The sequence below is a fragment of the Oryctolagus cuniculus genome, chromosome 2 (genome assembly GCF_051225735.1).
Source record: "Oryctolagus cuniculus isolate XC-2025 breed Fujian yellow rabbit chromosome 2, ASM5122573v1, whole genome shotgun sequence".
NCBI lineage: Eukaryota > Metazoa > Chordata > Mammalia > Lagomorpha > Leporidae > Oryctolagus > Oryctolagus cuniculus.
In genome coordinates this window covers 62,465,765-62,488,532 of record NC_142868.1, presented here as the reverse complement: position 1 = coordinate 62,488,532, position 22,768 = coordinate 62,465,765, and positions in this window count along the sequence as shown.

The following is a 22,768-nucleotide window of genomic DNA, read 5'->3' as shown; positions in this document are numbered from 1 at the left end:
TTTCCTCATAAAATATACTGAATTTCCAAACAGTATAATTTTGAATAGTTTTGCTTATGAAATCAGAAATGACTTTTGAGTAATTTATAGGTAGTCTAATTTTTACTTAACATTTCTGGTAGGTTGAGTTCAATGGAAATTTTTAACAGTTAATAGTAAAATAAAAATCTTTGTGCATCAAAAATTTAAATGTCATCTCCTATCAAGCATCCTATAAAGTATTTATTAGAATTTAGCTTATGCTTGCTAACCTAATTTTCTGCTGTAGTCATTATGCTTATAACAACTATCATTTAGTGAACATTTTTTTGTGAAGAATTTCAATTTATTTCTCAACATAAATGTTATTATCTCCATTTAATGAACTGGGGAGAAACTGGAGATTAGAGAATAGACACGTGAACATGCCAAGAATTTATAGCGGCAAGGTCAAAACAGTTAGACATTTAGCACTGTACAATGTTCAAAACAGAGCGTGAAACTATAGCTCTCAAATGTGATAGAAGCAGATTTTTTTCAAACTGGACTGAAATTTTTTTCATTCCTTGAAACATTGGTTTACTAGCCTGATAAATAAGAAGATTGAGTAGAAATGTCTTTAGTAATTGTTTCCTACATAAAATAGTGGAGGAGAACTGGACCTTGGGTCAAAAACATAGGTTGGATTTCTAGCCCTTCTACCTACTAAGTCTGAAGAAAGCAAATAACATCCCTGTACCTCAGTATCTTCCTTTGCAGAATAAGGTAGCAACACCGAACCATGTGCTAGACACAGGTTTTATGAAGTTCAAATGAGACTCTGCTAGCTAAAGCAATTTGCAAAACTGTAAGTTGCTATCTTCACATAAAGCATAAAATTTAGTTATTATCAATGTCACTGTTTTCCTATGTATGCATTTGCATAGTCAACCTGCTTCCTTAGTTTTTATTTGGAATATTTAGCACTATATTATAGAATGTTTATTTTATTGTATGCCAAGAATACTGGAAAGGAAAAAACACATTATGTGGTGCATAAAAATAGCTCTTATTTTGATGTCTAACTTAAGAAATTGAGCTGTGAACAACATTTTAGAAAATACAAAAGCTTTTAAGACTCCTGTGGAATGAAAGTTGCTGGAAGGAAGAGGGCTTTGAATATGTACAAAAGAAGAAAACACAGTCCTGTGTACTCTGCTCTCTTCATAGAGTCTAATGGCCATCGACACAAAGGCATTGGGAAAATTTAGGACAAACATTTTCAAAATTACTAAAGTATATATTGATGCCATAAATTAAAAGTTAGATAAATGGGTATGGAACATAAGTTAAAAAGTAGATATTTCTATCAGGGTTTGGTAGAAACAAATATCAGCTCCTTTATGTATGTATGTATGTATGTATGTATGTATTTTCAATTTTCATTTATTTGAAAAGCAGAGATACACAGAGAGATAAACAAAAACACATGCACACACACACATGCAGATCTCCAGCCTGCTGGTTCACTACCCAAATACCCACAACATCCTAGGTTGGGTCAGACTGAAGGCTTGAACAGGCAGCTTGTTCTGGTCTTCCTGCCTCCCAAGGTGTGCATTAACAGGAAGCTGAGATGAGATGTGTGATTGATAATTGAATCCACGCTCTCTGATATGGAATGCTGGTGTTTTGAGTGGCATTTTATTTTATTTTATTTTCAATATTTATTTATTTATTTGAAAGTCAGAGTTACATAGAGAGAGGAGAAGAGAGAGAGAGGTCTTCCCTCCCCAGTTGGCAGCAACGGCTAGAGCTGCATTGATCCAAAGCCAGGAGCTTCTTCTGGGTCTCCCACACGGGTGCAGGGGCCCAAGGACTTGGGCCATCTTCTGCTGCTTTCCCAGACCATAGCAGAGAGCTGGATTGGAAGTGGAGCAGCCAGGATATGCATCAATGCCCATATAGGATGCCGGCACTGCAGGTGGCAGCTTTACCCAGTATGCCACAGTGCCGGCCCCATGAGTGGCATTTTAACCATTGCACAAAATGCCCACCCCATAAACACATTTTAAACCTCAAATATATTTCATCATGAAACTTAGGAATTGTTATAAACACGTGCCAATCAAGATTATTTTCTAAATTGGCACTACAGTGGTTGAATTAACAAGAAATCTCTGCAGAAATACCTCTCACACTAAGAAACATATTGATTTCAATCAAGTTATTCATAAATTCTTACTAAAAAGATACTTTTAAAAATATTTTATATATAGTCAAACCAATTTTTAAATAAAATGTAGATTGGAATTGTTATACAGAAATGCTTGATTTTATGTCCATATTATAATACAACTTTAAATGAATGCATCATCTTGAAAACAAATAAATACATATTAAAAAAGGGTTGATCAGATTCTACCATGAAATGAAATAAAATTTAATAGGACAATCCAAAAATCATTTTTATTATGATTAACGAAATGAAAATGAGTTTATAGTGCAAGAGACCAATTATTTTAGTATTTTAATAATTAATGCAATTGTAGACCCATATGCAAATTTAGACTTACCCTTTTTAAGCCATGATTTGTCAATAACTAGTAACAAACAAGCAGTTGAGAGCTGCTGAAGCTACACAGACGTCTCATCGCCTTTAAATTTGTTCTAGGCCTGGACACACACCAGCCGTGATGATATGGATTCCATGCCTGAGGTCTGAAGAGCACGTACACAAGGGAGACAAGGACCTAAGGCGATGTCCTACAAAGTAAGGATGTACAAAAGGGAACGGGGAAAGGAAAGTTTTGTGAGAGTCCCAGGACCATGAGTGGGAAAGGCTGGGCTATTTTCGTAGAAGTAGCAGCACTTCAATAAGAAGCCGAAGGTGGGTGAGGATATCAATAGTTAAAAGAGGGTGGCTCCTCGGATCTGGTGGAAATACAGGCATACAAATATGTTAAGGGTAGGGTTGAGAGAAATTGCTGATGATTGAGAAAATAGCATAGGTAATTATGAATAACGCCAAGCAGGTCGACAGACTGGAGTCATGAGGTTGTGCTCAGACCTTTGGAACTTTTCCTGTGTGGATCTGGATACAAAGGCTGATTTTAGATGAAGGAGTGGTGAGGCAGATCTCATGTGAGGCTGAACTAGAGAACAGGGAAGTCAGCATCAGGAGAAGGAGTCAGGAATGTAAGAGTCAGGCCTGATGACACCAAGGGCACAGGGCAAAATGAACGTGCAGAGGACTTTTCTCAAGAAAATAGAAGAAAAAAAGATTTTCAATGTAAAGAAATGTAACATTTTTTGCTTTCTTTTTTATTTATTTATTTATCCAGGTAGAGTTAGACAGTGAGAGAGAGAGACAGAGAGAAAAGTCTTCCTTCCGTTGGTTCACTCCCCTAATGGCCACCACAGCCAGTGCTGCCCTGATCCAAAGCCAGGAGCCGGGTACTTGCTCCCGGTCTCCCATGCGGGTGCAGGGACCCAAGCACTTGGGCCATCCTCTGCTGCCCTCCTGGACCACAGCAGAGAGCTGGACTGGAATAGGAGCAACAGGGACTAGTACCCGGCACCCCAACTGGGACTAGAACTTAGGGTGCCAGCGCCGCAGGCGGAGGATTATCCAGGTGAGCCATGGCGCCTGCCACTTTTCTTATAACTCTTTTTGACATGTCATGGTGGTTTTTATTTAATGTCCACTAATATGGGCTTGGGAAAACCAGTGGAGCTGGCGGTGATCCTAAGTGGGTGAGCTGCGTGCCACTACTTGTCAGGATGCCGCCCCTATGAGTCTCTGGCCATGCTGAGGAAGTCCATGTTCCCTTCCAGAAGGTCTGCAGGCCCTGCACATGGGGAATGGTAACCCCAGGGCACTACAGCCTCTGAGCCATGCCAGGAAGCTGCCTGATAAGAGGGTCATAGGGTTCCCCTGCCAAGTCATCCACTGAATACCCCCAGGTGCTGCTAGCCCAGGCCAGGGATGACCACCGTCCTGAGTTGTCCTGACATGCCATGCGGCATATACACAAAGAACCAGCATTCAGATCCCACCTGGAACAGAAGGCTGGAGGAGGGGAGGGGAAGCTCAGAAGGGGGTAGAGCAAGCTGACAGCCTTCCTCAGGACTGCAGAGCTGAGACATCATATCCTGGTCTGGATTCTATTATCTCTGCAGACTTCTCTTACAACTCACAAATTCAAAGATAAAATCATGAAGACTTTTACTTTTTTTTTTTTTTTTTTTTTTTTTTTTTTGACAGGGAGAGTGGACAGTGAGAGAGAGAGACAGAGAGAAAGGTCTTCCTTTGCTGTTGGTTCACCCTCCAATGGCCGCCGCGGCCGGCACGCTGCGGCCGGCGTACCACACTGATCCAATGGCAGGAGCCAGGTACTTATCTTGGTCTCCCATGGGGTGCAGGGCCCAATCCTCCACTGCACTCCCGGGCCACAGCAGAGAGCTGGCCTGGAAGAGGGGCAACCGGGACAGAATGCGGCGCCCCGACCGGGACTAGAACCCGGTGTGCCGGTGCCGCAAGATGAAGACTTTTAAGAGCATTAAACCTCAGGGCAGGGTTTTTCTGTGTGGGAGACCTTAAGTGGCTCCACTAGCTATACCTCCATGAAGCTGCTGCTGCCAAGGGCTGTGAAATAGATACCAAGAAACTAAGGAAAGGTACCATTAACGGGAATGGAAACGTACTGGCAGAACAAAGTACAAATGCATGCCCGGATGGCCCATTTGATATACAGCTTGGGTCCGAGAGTAGAGTAGAGGAAACTGAGATTCTGGTTTGTGTTATCAGATGAGTAATGATGTTCTAAACCAAGACAAAGCCCCAGGGGGATTATGTGTTGTTTGTGAAGCATGGAGATAATAGATTTAAGATATGTTTACTTTAAGGTCCTTCCTTTATGTATAGGAAGAGAGATCAAGAACCTGGTAGAAAAGTGACATGGGTCCTCTTACAAAAGAACAGATTTGAAAAAGGCTCATGTAGACTTTACAATAGAAGCAGTAGTGAGCATAAAGGAGAAAATAGAATATTCTGTTCAAGAAATTTGTGCCTGGCCCAAGATAGACCAATGTAACTACTTCAATTTTAAAGAAAAAAAAAAAGACTCTTACTAAAATTGCACAACTACTGCAATACCATTAATTTCTACAACATATTTTGAATAAACACAGACCAGGCAGAGACCCAATAGGAAGCCCTATGGAGAAAGAGCCAAGGAAGGAGATTCTTGGGAAGTGGATGAGAGAGAAAATTAAGAAACAAGGAACCATTTGCTGACAATGAAGCTACATCAGGCTGAAAGCTTGTGTCTCCTACAATTTATATCTAAATTCTAACTGCTAAGGTGATGGTATTAAGAGCTGGGGCCCTTTGGAAGTAATTCAGCAGAAACACTTTTGAGTTGGCTTTGTAACCTGTAAAAGAGACAACACAGAGCATGCAAGTATCCTTCTGCCCTAGGGTAGAAGAAGAAGACAACAACCTGCAACCTGGAGCAAGACCCTAACCAGAGTCTGAAAATGCTGGCACCCTGATGTTGGCCTTCCAGCTTCCAGAACTGTGAGTAGTAAACTTTAGCTATTTATAACCTGTGTAGTCTATGATGCTTTAGTTCAAGTGCTTTAGCAGCCTGAACTAAAACTGATGCTAAGAGATTTAAAAAGTTAAACAAAAATTTATATTCTGATTTTATATAGCAGAGTAACCAGTTAATTATTGAATTCATTTAAAGTAAGATAATATTTGTAAACTTTTGTTTATTAATTTTGAAAACCTGAAAGAAAAAGTAATAATAATTAAAGTTATTTACTCCATGTATTTTAATATCAAAAGGTTTGCTTTCTTATATACATAAGAAAGCATCTAAATCTTTATCAATTTGGTGGGGAGATCATAGGCTACTATAAGTGTCATAAAATTTTTTCAAAATTTAATTTTTACTTAGCTTAACTAACCACCCATCCACCACCAAATTTTTTTCAAATCTTCTAAAATATTAAATTCATAAATTATTCAAGAATCATAAATATATTCCATAATTATGTTAGATTTATAAGGAAAATAAACACCAATGTGCATATATTTTATTAGATTTATACACATCATTTATGTTTATACACAAATATGCATACACTCATATGAGCATATAGTAGCATGTTTAAATGAATATTTACTATGTGAATATACTTATATATAAAATATATTATTGATTTTAAAAGCCAAAACATGAAAGAATGTTACTCTGCTACATGTTCAAGTCCTAGGTGAGTTATGGAGAAAGGGGCTTTGTAATAAAATCATGTTGGTCTATTCTTAGTGTTCCCTTTTAAACAGCAGGATTTCTTCTACACTGTCTGTGCCATATAATTACTTCACTTGAATGCAATACTTTAATGAAGACCAGTTTAATTAAATTAAATTTCTCTCTTGTGGTAGCTAAATCAAAATGCATCATAGCCTCATTATGATGTTATCTGTAGGAGTCCAACATTGTAAGTGCTATAAGGAGGGTTTGTTTTAATGAGGGCAACGATAATAAACTCTACTTTATCAAGTTACACAAATGCAATAATGTAACTTAAAATTTCATATTACATTCATAGTCTATGCATTTGAGTTCCTAATTAGTGTGGTCTGCTTATGTTGCTTTATTAGAGGTACCGACATTCAAATAACTATCTTTTGTTTGACTAATACTTATGACAAGTCTCTACTTAAACTGGCAATATTAAATTTACACAAATAATTAAGTAATTTTTTTCCAATTCAGTAGTTATCATCATCATAGGCTTGTTTTAAAGACAATCCATTTTGATTTCATGCAGTTCAGAGTAGACTTGGAACTACTACTACTTACTTGGATAGAATGCAACTTCAGGAAATAGAATGCAACTTAAAATTATATCTACCTGTTACAGAGTCAATATGAGCTCAGGAAATTTTGCAAAAATATCAGTTAACTTACCTAAATGAGAAGATTTACTTTGATAACTTATAGATAATAGTAATAACCTTTAAGTTTATAACTTATAAGTAATAGTAGATAATAGTAATAATATAATAACTGTATGTTATGTGCTAAAATAAACTACATGTGTTTGTCTTTAATGCACACATAACTAGAAATATAAACCAATGTATCTCCAAAGAACGTATTTCTTAGGTACATAAATCTTGATTTAGTAGTAGGTTTTCATACACCAGGTATATCTGAAACACCAGATCAAAATCAAGCAGTAAAATTATGATTGTCTTTCTAAACTTCTGCTATTGAAATTTAAGAGACAATATAGTGCAGCAAAGATCATTCTAGATTAGTTACATTTCCATTGACCAACCTCATTGCACTCTGGTTTCTAACTTCCACCTCTTTTAGGATTTAGTTGGGCATTGATCTCCATTACCACCTAAACACCTCTGTAATCCTCTCTATCCCCATTGCCTCTCCTACAATCTAATAGATTGGACTGCTGAAGCAGTTTCTTGGTATTTTTGTGTTTAGACTGTCCCTTCAAATCAATCTGCACATTACTACTGATTACTTCTAGATTACAGAAATCACATACTATTTCATTACAACCTTTTAGGAAGCTACAGGGAACCCTTCTTTAGGTCTGTCCTTCAGGGAACCTTATTATTCCCTTCCTCCATTCATACTCCTCCCCATGGGGCAAGGAATATACTGGTCATTTGGGATGTGGCCATTCAGAGCCTACCCCACATTTGCTCCAAGATTATAATCCCCACAAGTCCCCAGAGGCAGCTTCTAAGGTCTGCTTGAACCTCTTTTTGGGGTTATTCATTTTGAGGGAAGATTGCTTACATGTTTACTGGTAGGGCTAAAAGGTGTCCAAGTGGCGTCTGTTAAGGTGCAGTCTACTGTGACAATTATGGCAGTCGGAGCAGACTCATACACATGTTTAACATACAGTATGTTGTCTCAGTTCCTTTAAAATTTACAGCTGGTCTTCAGTATACTACAGTACCATAGTCTTCACAAGTCTTATAGCACTAAAATATAAATCTGAATTGTATAATTATTAAATTATAACTACATAAGTGATTTTTTTGATAAAACAAAAATTGCCGGTTTACTTTTCATAAATTTCTTTTACAATTTCAATGTCTTTTCTAATTTACTTGGGCCGTGACTACTTTCTACCAAAGATAAAATTATAGCATGCCCCTTTTTAAAACATCTTCCACTTTATTACAGCTTTTTATGTGACTTATTTCTTTGCCACATCTGTCTAAAGATTGCCTGAGTGTTTGTCATGCATAATGGGAAAGTCCCCCATTTCTCTGCAACCCAGTAGTGGTGGCTTAGTTCTCCCTAATATACCCACCTGGAAGCCAAATTCAACACAAATCCATCTCTATGAAGCATTAACAAGGGATGGCTATTTTTACCAAAGTTTTCACTCATGGAATGACAGGGAAGAAGACTTATTTATTCACACAGCAGGCAGCTAATCAAATTCCCCATAGCACAAGTTTAGATTCCCCAGTGTTCCTCTCTCTGGCCTGTTCATCATTCCACTCTAGCTTTACGTGGGCCTTTCTGTGTCTGCCTTTAGCTGGTACACACCATTCCGTGAAAATAGTTTACAAAATACGACACAGATCATCCGCTATTCTTCAGACATATGCCTTAAGGAATTAGCTACTTAAAGGAGGTCTCTCTCTGGGGATGTGAGGTAAGTTCTGCCTCTACAAATACAAGCCTCACCTTCTACTGTGGCAGGCATTAATTCTGTCATTTTTCAAAATTTTAGACAGTTTAATGTTTGCCAAACTGACAGTCTGCTTGACAGAACTATTTGCCAAAAGAAACATTCCCGTTTTGGATAACCAAACACATAAAACCTCTTTTGAACAGTGAAATAAATATATTTCTCTCAAGAGGATTAACTCTATAAAGATATGGAAAAGAAATACAGCTAGAAATGGAGACAGAGATGGATATATAATTGCCAGCCACTCTCTCAAGCTGCCAGTATACTCTTCAGTTATATACACTCTGAGTCCAACCTCAGGCTTCCTGTGTTTCATTATGTACTTCTTTGGGAAATAGACACAACTGTTGCTTTTTTTGTTTTGTTTTGTTTTTGTTTTTCACCTATGTCTATATTCCTCTCTGTTATTTTGTTCTTTTATAACTTACCTCACTCACTTGAAATCACTTCTCAGATTATCTTAAACACTAGCAATCTACATACATACACAATGTGCTGTTTCCCTCAGGTGTCCAATATGCTGTAATTAGTTTCGAATTTAGAAATTTGAGTGCTTTCCTTAGAAGCTCACTTTATTCTTAAACTGCTATACTGCCTATCTTTCATAAAAGTTATTGTTTCATTGATCTCTTTTTTAAAATCTATCTTTATCTAGATGAAAATGGAATTTTAAAGTAAATTATGAAAATAAACAGGTAGCATAACGTAATAATACTAGTAAAGGTAATAATAATAGATTGAGAAGTTTATATCAGTGAGAAAGGTCATTGATTTTTTTTTTCATTTTGGGACGTTTCTGTATTTTTGTTGTATGTTTTAAAAGAATGTGCTTGGGACCAGCACTGTGGCATAGCCGGTAAATTCGTCACCTGGGGTGCCAGCATCCCATATGGGCAACGGTTTGAGTCCCGGCTGCTCCACTTCTGATCTAGCTCTCTACTATGACCTGGGAAAGCAGTAGAAGATGGCCCAAGTCCTTGGGCCCCTGCACCCATGTGGGAGTCCTGGAAGAAGCTCCTGGCTCCTGGCTTCAGATGGGCGCAGCTCCTGCCATTGCAACCAATTAGGGAGTGAATCAGCGGGTGGAAGACCTCTCTCTCTCTCTCCTTCTCTCTCTCTTTCTCTTTCTCTCTCTCTGCCTCTCCTTCTCTCTCTGTAACTCTGACTTTCAAATAAATAAATCTTAAAAAAGGAAATGTGCTTGTTTTAAATATTATATTTTCAACTTGCAACAAATAGATATCCATGATATGGAATACTTAATTCATCTGATTTCTTCAAGTATAAGAAACTGACTAAAGCATGACTTCAAAATTTTCCATGTTATTAGTATCATTTGTATTTATCACTAGCAAAACTGACAAATAGAAGGAAGAATCATATATAACCACATAAAAAGTGTAAAACCAATTATAAGCCCCATTTTCTAAAAGTTCTACAAGATATATAGCAGGTGTTTGTTAAATAGGAATTTGAGAGTGTTCTGCCCTTTAACCTTTCATCAGTACTAGTCAGAGTCACCTAAATTCATGAATGTGCATTATTTTTTTTAAATCAGGATAATTATATTAAGGGTGCTCAATTTCCATCTAAGTAGAGCTATAGCCAGATGAACAGGTTGTCAAAACTAGATGTGTATAATCATATGGAGAATCCATACTGAAGAACTTCCCACTTTGCATATATATAAACAAGGTACCAGCTAGATATACATAGCAACATAAAAATATAGTAATTGTATCTCTGAATCAATAAATGAAATGTTCAGTGATTATAAAGCCCTACTTATAAAGCTTCCATATCCTCAAAGATGTTCCTGCTGTAAAGGTGCATGTATTCCTTCCCTCTCTGAACACCTGCAAGGTGAATCTCTGTTTTGAAGTTCTAGTCCTCTATTTTCAGAGAGCTCCTAATTCATGTCAAGACCCAAGAAGCCATGGAATGAGGGGGAGAGACTACTAATGGACCTTTGGGAGGTTAGGACTGTGCTGGGGACTTACATCCATGCCATACAGACGCTCGGTGTTTTTAGGAATGTTTAGATTAGACATGTGAGATTATTTTATATTGGATACCATTCCTTTTATATTGATAACCTTTCATGGTGGAATCACTCGAAAATAGGTACATACAATTTGAAAAGCTCCCTCCCCACGCCGCCCCCATCCATTCCCTGGTACTTTGGTCAAAGCCAGCAAAGTGATTATGATGTGGCTCACTAAAGCTCTTAGACACTCACAGCTTTGATAATTTTAACCAGGGTCCTGGAACTTGCTCCCCTCTACCTAGAGAAAGACTATGAATAAAGCAGCTATTGAATATTTTCATTTGGCCTTGTCTCTAATTCCTACTTGGAAAAGTGGGCAAACCTTAGGTGGTAGATAGAAAAACAGCCAAGGCTCCTGGATGGTCATTTGGGCTCCATCTAGAGCTTTTTGAACAGCAGTTATTTTCTCCTGCTTCTGTCTATCTCCAGGGAATTTTATTATTAACATTCAAGAGAGATGGTTCAGACCCAAATCCCTGCTGAGTTTCAATCACAATTAATATGCAAGCCTTCTGATTTACCCTAGGTATCTAGATCTGTACACCCATGATATTTGGCAATGTGAAGCTGTTGGGCAAATCAACAGGCAGCACACTGCAATTCTTAGAATTAGGATTCACTGGGATCATCTTGGACTCTCTGAGCTGGAAGTCACATTTCAGGAAGGGACCCACTAGATCATGGGGCTTTTGAGGTGTCATAATTAAGGGTCATAAGGTTCTCCTTTGACATGAACAGGGACTGAGATCCTACAACAGTAATATAGGACAGAATCTCATCTGCAGAATGCCATATTCCTCTCTGGATGTCAGCCTACAGAGTTTGAGTTGATTCTATTATAGATAAATAGATATGAATATTTTATGGTATCAGGAAAAAAATTCTTGGAGAATTGGAATTTGATCTAAACCTATCTGAATGGCTAGAGTTTCAATGGTCAGTAAGCATAGCAAAGAAATTCCAGGGGAAACACTAAAATGTACAAGGAATTAGAAGCTGTTAAAAGAGCAAGAAAATAAATTCAGCATAAGTACTAGACATCTTGAAAAGTCAGACAAAGGTTTTAGGCTTCATTTATTTTGTTCTGTAAGAATTATCTGCAGATAGGATTAAGGAATTTAGGAAGAAGATATGAGAGACTAGAGCACAAAGAGATTATAAAGCATAGATCTGAAGCTCAGAAAAAAAGCCCGGTACTGGCACTAGGAAGCACCTGTTTGACTGAAACATGAGATAGTCAATTGGAGCAGGCGACTATTAGAATATGTAAGTCAAATGTGATTATTTTTCAATTACTCTCTAGAAAAGAAACTTTTACTATAAATTAAAAAGAACTTAAAAAGTTTGATAAACCCAAATATAAAGAGCCACTCCGTTTTCTGAAAAGAAGAGTCGATAAGCTTTTGATTGTTTAAGACTTACGTATTCTGTCACTGAAACAAACAGATACAGCTAGTCTAAAAAGTGACCATAGGACCAACATAGTTTTTTTCTTGGAATAATTTTGTGAAATCACTCTTATCAAAAAATACCCATCCCTCTCATATGGGGAGAAAATCTGCAATATAAACATTAAAACTTCATTGAAGCAATAAGACCAAATGATATTGACATTATTATTTATCTATTATTAAAAAGAAGGAAGGTAATAGAGAAGATGCTCTTTTTGAATAAAAACAAGAAAAACTTCTTTAATCACATTAATCATATTAACTGTTTATAGACTTATCAACAGCAACTTTTTTTCCTTAAAGATTTTATTGATTTGTTTGAGAGGCAGAGTTACAGACAGTGAGAGGGAGAGACAGAGAGAAAGGTCTTTCTTGTGTTGGTTCACTCCCTAGATGACCGCAATGGCCAGAGCTGAATGATCCGAAGCCAGGAGCCAGGAGCTTCTTCCCGGTCTCCCATGTGGGTGCAGGGGCCCAAGCACTCGGGCCATCTTCTAGGCCATAGCAGAGAGCTGGATTGGAAGAGGGACAGCCAGGACTAGAATCGGTGCCCATATGGGAGGATTAACCTACTGTGCCATGGAACTAGCCCCTAAAAGTACCTCTAAAAGAAAAATTAAAATAAATTATGCCTCATTATTCTAACGGCTCACTTTTTATGCAGTTCATTTGTGAAGTTGATTTTGTATAGTTTCTTTTGAGATCAGTTACCCAACAGGCCCATTCCTCCAAATCCTTCTTTTTAAATATTCTGTTTTAAATGCCTGTATCCAACTGGTGTAGGGCTCAGCACACTGTAGCCCACAAAAGACAAAGCCGATGCTGCTGGTCACATATGTCAAGCCTAATTGAGTACAGCCACGCTCAGATGTATACAGAAGCTATGACTATGTCACATGTCATAGATATTTTTGGAGCTTGACTAGTTTTAACAGACTTGATTAGTTGCAACAGAAGTCACATAACTACAATGTCTAAAATATTGCTGCTGATTGGCCCCTTTAGTATAAATATTGGCTGAATCTTAAGGATATTTTTATTATTATGTTCCTATTTATATAATAATAATTTTGTGAATCTTTTTTAAGAAGCTACAAAGGATAAGAATATTAACTCTTGGCCAGCTCCGCGGTCACTAAGCTAATCCTCCGCCTTGCGGCGCCAGCACACCGGGTTCTAGTCCCGGTTGGGGCGCTGGATTCTATCCCGGTTGCCCCTCTTCCAGGCCAGCTCTCTGCTGTGGCCAGGGACTGCAGTGGAGGATAGCCCAAGTGCTTGGGCCCTGCACCCCATGGGAGACCAAGAGAAGTACCTGGCTCCTGCCATTGGATCAGCGTGGTGCGCCGGCCACAGCGCGCTGGCTGCGGTGGCCATTGGAGGGTGAACCAACAGCAAAGGAAGACCTTTCTCTCTTTCTCTCTCTCTCACTGTCCACTCTGGCTATCAAAAAAAAAAAAAAAAAAAAAAAGAATATTAACTCTTTTTCTCATTTTGCAAATTTCTTTTCTTATAACATTACACAGCAATTATTATGCCTATTTTAAATATTAATTTTCCTTGGCAACTCATGACAAGAGCCTAGGGTGATTACTGACGCCTTTAACAAGAGTGTCAATTTGTTAAGTCAACAACAGGAGTCACTGTGCACTTACTCCCCATGCAGGATCTCTGTCCTTAATGTGTTGTTCAGTGTGAATTAATGCTATAACTAGTACTCAAACAGTACTTTACACTTTGTGTGTCTGTGTGGGTGCAAACTGTTGAAATCTTTACTTAGTATATACTAAATTGATCTTCTGTATATAAAGATAATTGAAAATGAATCTTGATGTGAATGGAATGGAAGAGGAAGCGGGAGATGGGAGGGTTGCAGGTGGGAGGGAAGTTATGGGGAGGAAAAAGCCACTGTAATCCAAAAGCTGTACTTTGGAAATTTATATCTACTAAATAAAAGTTAAAAAGAAAGAAAGATAAAAAACCAAACTGAATGCATTGCATGAACAAAGCCTTATGATTATGTACATTTTTGAAAGGAATAAAATGTTTCCATTCAGAAAAAAATATTAATCTTAGGGGCCAGTGTTGTGGTTCAGAGGGTTAAGTCACTGCCTGTGATGCCTACATCCATACTGGAGTGCCAGTTTGAGTCTGGGTTACTCTGCTTCCGGTACAGCTTTCCACTAACGTGCCTGGGAAGGCAGTGATGATGGACCAAGCATTTGGACTCCTGACACTCCTGCTGGGGGATCCAGATGGAGCCCTTTGCTCCTAGATTTGGCCTGTCCCAGCCCTGACTGTTACATCCATTTGGGGAATGAAGCAGCAAAGTGAAGATCTCTCTTTCTCTCTCTCTTTCTCTCTCTCTCTCTCTCTCTCTCTCTGGCTCTCTGCCTTTCAAATAAATAAATCAGTAAATCTTAGAAATACATACACACATATTTATATTATATTGTAAAATGTTTTGAGTCTCTGATAAGTCATCTACGTTTCACTGAAATTCTAGAATATGTTACTTCATGGAAGAAAGATTATTATATTGCATTGTTTTTATTTTTTAAAGTTTTTTTATTATTTATTTATTTGACAGGTAGAGTTACAGACAGTGAGAGAGAGAGACAGAGAGAAAGGTCTTCCTTCTGTTGGTTCACTCCTCAAATGGCTGCAACGGCTGGAACTATGGTGATCTGAAGCCAGGGAGCTAGGTGTTTCTTTACGGTCTCCCACATAGGTGCAGGGACCCAAGCACTTGGGCCATCCTCCACTGCCCTCCCGGGCCACAGCAGAGAGCTGGACTGGAAGAGGAGCAATCGGACTAGAACCGGCACCCATATGGGATGCCGGCGCCGCAGGCGGAGGATTAACATAGTGCGCCATGGCTCTGGCCCCATATTGCATTGTTAAAAGGCTTTTTTATGTTATAAGAGGTAAAGTGAGAGACAGAGAGAGAGAGAGAGAGAGAGAGAGAGAGAGAGAGGTCTTCCATCTGCTAGTTCAGTCTCCAAATGCCTACAACCACGGCTAGGCCAGGTTGAAGCCTGGAAAACTCCTGCCAGTTTTCCCACATGGATGGCAGGAACCTAAGTTCTTGAACCATCATCTGCTGCCTCCCAGGCCCATTAGCAGGAAACTGAATCAGGAGCATGGAGTAACTGGGATTTGAACCAGTATTCTGACATAGGATGCCCTTTGTCTTATTTTTTTATAAATAATTTTGTTTTTGAAACTTTCAGTGACCAAATTCTAATAGGAAATAAATATTCTTATATATAAATATTTTCATTTAAGGATTTGATTCATTTTCTTCGATCAATTTCAAAAATACACTGTGGAAGCATGTCATAACAAATCCATTAGAGGAAATTTTTTTGTTTCTAGATTTCTTAGAAAATAGTTAGATCTCTGTTGAAACCTCTTATCAAGGCCTCTCAGAACTTCTAAGAGCATCAAACTTCTTAGAGAGACTCCAAGACCATGTATTTTATGCTGAGTTCCATTCCAGACTCTCAGAGAAGAGAGCTCTAAGAGGGTCACTGTACTTTCACAAGTATCATTGATATTCAGAAAGATAATCAACCTTAAGGACCAAGATCTACTGTTTATTTTTATCTTTTATGATTTTCATTGTGTTTGTCTGAAAGGCAGAGTGGCACAGAGAGAGACAGAGAGACAGAAAGAGATCTACCAAATGACTGCAATAGCCCTGCCAAAGCCAGGAGCTGGGAACTCCGTCTGGATCTCCTACATGGGAGGCAGAGGCCCAAGCAATTGGGTCATCTTCTTTTGCCTTCCCAAGCACATTAGCCGAGAGCTGGATCAGAATCAGAGCCACCATGAATCCAACTTGTGCTCTGATATGGGATGACAGCATCCAATCAGAGTATAACTCACTGTACCACAAAGCAGGTCCTACGATAAACTGTTTAAGAAAGCGTTCTAACAACTCTCCAGGGAATCAGTGGTGTATGAGTACTATTGCCAGAGCCAGATATTTTAATCAAAATGTGAGAAATCCAGCAGATTCCAATAAAAGACATACTTGATTTTCTATGCAAGAGAAAACTCAAGTACGAAGAGCATAAATTATTAAAAACTTAATCAAATGATATTAATATATAATATTACCCCTGTTGTGTGGATGAAACAATTTTCTCTTAGAGTTCTATATTATAAACCATATGTTCTTTAAGGGGAGGCAGAGAACACTTTTGTGAGGTTCAAAATTATACTGCTTGCACAATAAAAGATTTGACAAATAATAGCTGATCAATCAATGTATATTAAATAAATAAATGAATGAATGTGTGAGCAGATGCAGGAATGGATGGATGTTTGAATGGAACAGTCTTGTTTGTTGTTTTCCCATGTATTTGACATAATTTCCTTTGACTTGTCAAAGGTGGCATCAGTAAAGATTTCCTTAACTAAATGGGATGTTCAAATAATGAGATGCAGAAAAAATTGAAAGTTGAACTGATATCTGAGTTTTATTTTCATTTTATTATAATAAAAGATTTTATGCATTGCCAGATCCTTAGTTTATTTTGCATTTTTGCACATTCAGTATTATATTATTTAACTTGTAAGACTGATTTAAAGATGAGAAGCAGACTCTACTGATCAATGAAGAATTATCATTTACCCTGATAGATTTTACTACATTTTAAAATAGTTGTAACATACATGGGGACTTCAAAAAGTCCATGGGAAAATGGAATTGCACAAGATTGGTTTTGATGCAATGTTTTTTAAATCAATGCACAGTTTTTTCAGAATGTGTATTTTCCATGAAGATTTTGAAGACCACATGTATATACAGATTTCATTTTTTATACCTAAGTAAACTTATCTTTTAATGACTAATTTTTCCTTTCTGATCATTTTAAATTTTTATTAATATAAAGATAACAGATTTCATGTATTTCATAGATACAATTCTAAGAAGATAACCATACTTGTCTCTCTTCCTCCCTCCCTTAGTCTTCCCTCCTCTCCTTTCTTTTCTCCTTTAAATTTTGCAATAACATTTTTTTATTTCATATATACAGAGGAGGGCCCAAGTCCTTGGGCCCCTGCACCCGCGTGGGAGACATGGAAGAAGCTCTTGGCTCCTGGCTTCGGATCGGCACAGCTCCGGCTGTTGCGACCAATAGGGGAGTGAACCATCAGATGGAAGACCTCTCTCTCTCTGCCTCTCTTCTCTCTGTGTAACTCTAACTTACAAATAACTAATCATTAAAAAAAGAGCATAGTGATACTTCGCACCATACCCTTCCTCACTCCCATCTTCCTTTTTTCTTTTCTTATTTTTTTCTTTAATTTTTACAAGGACATACTTTCTATTTTCTTTATACTCACAAGCTTAACCCTCTACTAAATAAAGAATTGAATAAGCAGTAAGTTAAATAAAAAAAAAGCTGTTCCTCAAGAGGATGAACAAGGGCTATAAACAATAATCAAATCTCAAACCCTCAGTTTTGGTCATGTACATTACATTTTTTCATACTCAGCATATTAGTTACCACAAATCAGAGACTGGTTTATATCAATAAGTATTGACAAAGGAATGCAATTTAAACTTTATTTATTCATTTGAGAGATAGAACAAGACAGAAAGAGAGCATCCATCTGCTGGCTGCCCTGCATTCCTAAACACCTGCAATGATTGGGGCAGTGAGCAGGAGTGTGAAGGGAAGGTATGGGGGGTGAAGCCAGGAGCCCAGATTCAATCCAGGTCTTCCATGTGGGTGGCAGGAGCCCAATCACTTGAGCCATCATATCCAGCCAGGAGCTAGAGTTAGGATTCTGAGCTGGACATCAAACACTAATGCCGGTCCCAAGTCTCAAATTAGTTTTTATTCTATTTTCCAAGAAATTGTTCAAGACCCTTGTATGTTACAGTTAGAGTCTGCTGATCACACACAGAAGTAAAAAAGAGCATGGAAAGAGAAATCACATAGATATAGGTAGATTTTGGATGTTAACAATTATTCAGTATATAATTTCAGCAATATATTTATATTTCACTTTCCCATCAAAAGAGGCATATTTCCTTATAAAGTTGTTGCATATTTTAAATGAGATAAAGAAAAGAAGGATGAATGAAAGCATACATACAGGGAAGGTAGGGAGGGAGAGAGGAAGGGAGAAAATGAAGGAGATTATAAAAGAAATCAAAAAAAGAAACCAGGGGCCAGAGCCATAGCATAATAGGTTGATCCTCCACCTGAGGCGCTGGCATCCATATGGGCGCCGGTTCTAGTTCCAGCTGCTCCTCTTCCAATCCAGCTCTCTGCTGTGGCCTGAGAAAGCAGTAGAAGATGGCCCAAGTGCTTGGACCCCTGCACCCGCGTGGGAAACCAGGAGGAAGCATTTGGCCTTTGGATCAGTGCAGCTCCGGCCATTGTGGCCATTTGGGGAGTGAACCAACAGAAGGAAGACCTTTCTCTCTGTCTCTCCCTCTCACTGTCTGTAACTCTGCCTCTCAAATAAGTAAATCAAGTATTCTAAAAAAAAAATAGAAACTAGCACTTTAAGCAAAAGAAGGATGACGTAAAGTTGTAAACATTCTGATACTTCCTTTCATGATAGGTGAGGTTTAGGGCCTTGGATGCCTAAGTGTTTGCTGTAATTCAGTCAATACCAACAGTAAAATGGAATGTTGGCATTTTATGTGGCAGACTAGACTAAGCATTCTGTTAAAGATCAAACGGCCTGATAAGAAATATACATTGTATATCCTAGAACAAAATGTATGCTTGCAAAATGTTGTAATTCTAAGTGAATCAGCAGTGAGAATTTTAAAATAATTTATTAATAATGTTAGGTAAAATTGATTGCAAATGTATAAAAGGTTGGTTCTTATGCCCCTGTATATGATGAAGGGCATAAAAAACACTTGAGTTAATTAAAGAGATCCTTAATAAGAAGATGTACTTTTGAGATATAAATATGCTAGAGGTGAAAAGTGATCAATATTAATTTTAAGGGGGCAACAACAAAAATGCACAGGAAAGCCTGAATATGAAAATCCAGAGGAATGGCTTGACCTAACATGAGCTACATGAAAGTGTAGTGGATACAACAAAAGAAAGAGTTCATGGAAGCCACAATTAAAAATGAGAGGTAAATTGCTTAGAACATGAAGACAAATAATTAGGTCTCTGACAGAGATAATGCTTCTATGAGCCCTTAGAGAAATTTAAAGGAAAAAGTGAATACAGATGTGAATATTTCACTAATTGAATTATTATTTCATGTTAACTTTGCAGTAGAAAAATGATTGTCACGTAAAATTATGATGGAATTGCAAATAAATTTTCAAATGAATATTATAACATTGTCTTAGCATTCAGAAAGGTAATTATACTGTTTGCAATTAATAAGAAACATTAAACAATGCTGTTAATTTTCTTCCCACATATAATTGAGAGGATAAAAATCACTAATTTTTTAATCCATTTGGAATAACCTATTTCAAATCAAACATGCCTGCTCAAACCAATTCTAAAACTGTACATTCCACTTGAACAACTGTGTACACATTTGGAAGAACATACATCTGGAGTCGCTATGAGGTGGGTGAACTGCATTGCTTGGGCTCTCTGTCCGGAAGCACTTTCCAGGTCACAGTTCAGGCAAGTGAGCCGGGGAGGAGCACAGGGTTCTCCTAGAAGAGGTGCTAAACCTGATGAGACGTATGGGGTGGATTACTAGAGAGCGGTGAGCTCTGAAGAGAACAGCTCTGGGATTCTGCCAGCTCAGGGCCCCTGGCAGGACTGTCTTCAGGCAAATGCTAACCTGTGCATACACAGACCCCAACTTAGAAGCCCGGCAGAAAATGGCTGCTCAGATGCTGTAAAGTGAAAAGTGGAATGCAATGACAACACATCTCGGAAAGTTGAACATTTAGAACTAGTTAATAGCAGAGAACACAATTAAATTGAGGGCCCTTGGATTTTCCGGAGGTCTTTTTATCATCTCCGCGGCAGATAAGTCCTGAATCTGACAGGGGCTATCACTGTCTCCTGTGAGCACCTCGATTTTATTTCTTTCATTTTCTCTTCATTCCTTCTGTTTCTCCTCCTCCTCTTTCCAGGCACTGCAGCACCGCCTCTATTTTTTTCCTTCTCTTGTACTGGAACAAAAGTGAGAACAAGAGAACAAGAAGGGAGGCCAGAGGACTGCAAAGGGGATGCTCGGGCTGCTTCCTAGGCATCTTGTTACTGAGGAGATTTTCCTGCAGAAATTGAACCAACCGTGGGTTGGATACACTGGGAAAAAATAATTGCATCTGTACTGATATATAAAGACTTTTTTTCCTGTCATTATTCCCTAAACAATTTACAAAGCATTTACATTGCGATAGGTATTATAATATAGATATAATTTAAAATAGATGGAAGGCTATGTGTAGGCTATACAACGATACTGCATTTTAGTTAAGAGACCTGAGCACCCACAGTTTTTATTACCCACAGTGGTCCTGGAACCAGTCCCTGCAGACACCAAGGGTTGACCGTATCCCAGTATTGAGTATCATTAAGATTGAGTCCTAGCCTGTCAAAGAATTTCAGATGCTACACATACCTTCATTTCCCTCTTCAAGGTGTTCCTCATTCTCCAAAATTCCAAGTCCACAGGCATACGGGTGTTATATAATTCTGTTTTTCACTTTAATTGTATATTAGTTACAACTATAATTTTTATTTCCTTTCTAAAAATCACGTCTTCATATTTATTTTAGGAATGCTGTCATTTCCCATTATTTTAATTTGAATGTTATAGCCTGCCCTTATCCACTTTTACTTTCTTTTGTCCATACCTTTCCCTCATATAAATGTATTTTCCTTGACTCTAATGGGCAATTACTTCAGTCTGACCTTAATAAAATTAATGATAACCAATGGTTATAAGAAAAAATGTAATGCCAAATGACAAAGAAATGTGAAGATGTACTACATTGATGGCTATCAATTAATATAAACTGATAAGGAAATGTCTAAAGAAAAATAGATGTGTCTGATGTTGTAGTTAGTTAAAATTATGTTTCAGGAAAATACATACTGCCCTTTTAAATTTTGTCATAAGATATTATCTCACCATTTTTTTAATCTCTTTTTGTGGGCTTCAATATATTAAAGAGATTTTGGCATATTTATCTTCTTTATATTTAACTTTAAATGCAGAGAATTTTGTTGATTCATTTGAGCTGTTCCTGAGAGTTGGAATTATTTAGCTTTTGCCAGACAACATTTGAGCAGGTTTTGTTGTTTACTCTTATAAGCAAAATAACATTGAACACTCTGCTTCAAAAATGGGATGTGCCAATGTTTGTCAGATAGGTAGGCCTTATATGACATTTTCATTATTCTACAAAGAGCTTGGAAGTTTAAAGGAAGATAAAGAGCTGTATGTGTTTTTATCTTTTTATAAATCTTGTATCTAGGAGCTTATTCAGTTTCAAGAATGCAATTCGTACGTGTTTTTTTTTCTTTGGCACAAAGGAAAATCCTATGAAATGAAATAGCAATTTTGAGGAGCTATTTAGAAATGTCCAAATTGATCCACACATTAAAAAATAAACCTAGTTTTAAAGGAAACAAAAATTCTGAGTATACTTTCATGAAACCTATTGATAATTTATTCATTGCCAATTTTGCACATAAATGTTTGATTATAACTGACCTAAATTCCTGTCCTTACATGACCTGCCTGGACCAGTCCCATAAAAAGTCCCTGCTGTGATATTCATGCTTTGCTTTCTTATTCTAGTTCTTAATGCTTCCAACACCAGTACAATTTTGCAGATTGCCTATTTAAATGGTCTAGATACTTCATGCTTCTCTGTGTACCTGTCCTTTGGTTCTATTCTCCTGAACTGGCCAGACTAGCAACATTTGGACTTGTAGAAAAATTATTATTTTAAGCCTTGATGCAATCATTTGTAATTGTAACATCCTTTGTTAGGTCTACTTTTGCAGGCTTAAAAGGAGAATTCTATGAATTCTATGAAAATAATTCTATGAAAAGTCAAATACGAACCAACTTGATTTTCGCAACAAATTGTATCTATATCCTGTTCATAAAATTTGCTTCATTATTCTGCCAAAGTGAATCCTCAATATGATGATATTATTTATAAGAGAATTAAATGATACTCTAAAATTCCTTATTTATTACCTTAAGAGTTCAATATTGTTCACAGAGCGTCCCTGGTTAGTGTAATGAATAATTTCAGGTACTGTCGCTCCCCCTCTTCGTGGAGGAACGACACAGGACCCTGCACTGTTCTTTCATCTGCTCGCCCCTTCCCGGGTTTGCTGCTGGTTCTTCCCGGGTTGGCTACCGACCCTTCCACCTCTGTGGAAGGGCAGTTCCCCCTGCCACTTTCCCCACTTCCGCAGGGGAGCGGCACACCGCCGGCCGGCTCTCTCAGGGGCTGCTCAGATGTTCCTCAGATGTTCCTGGTGCATGTTGTCTCTCTCCTCCTTTATAGTCCTCTTCCACCAATCCCAACTCTGCTACCCACACGCCGAGTATGCTGCTCTCCTCCAAT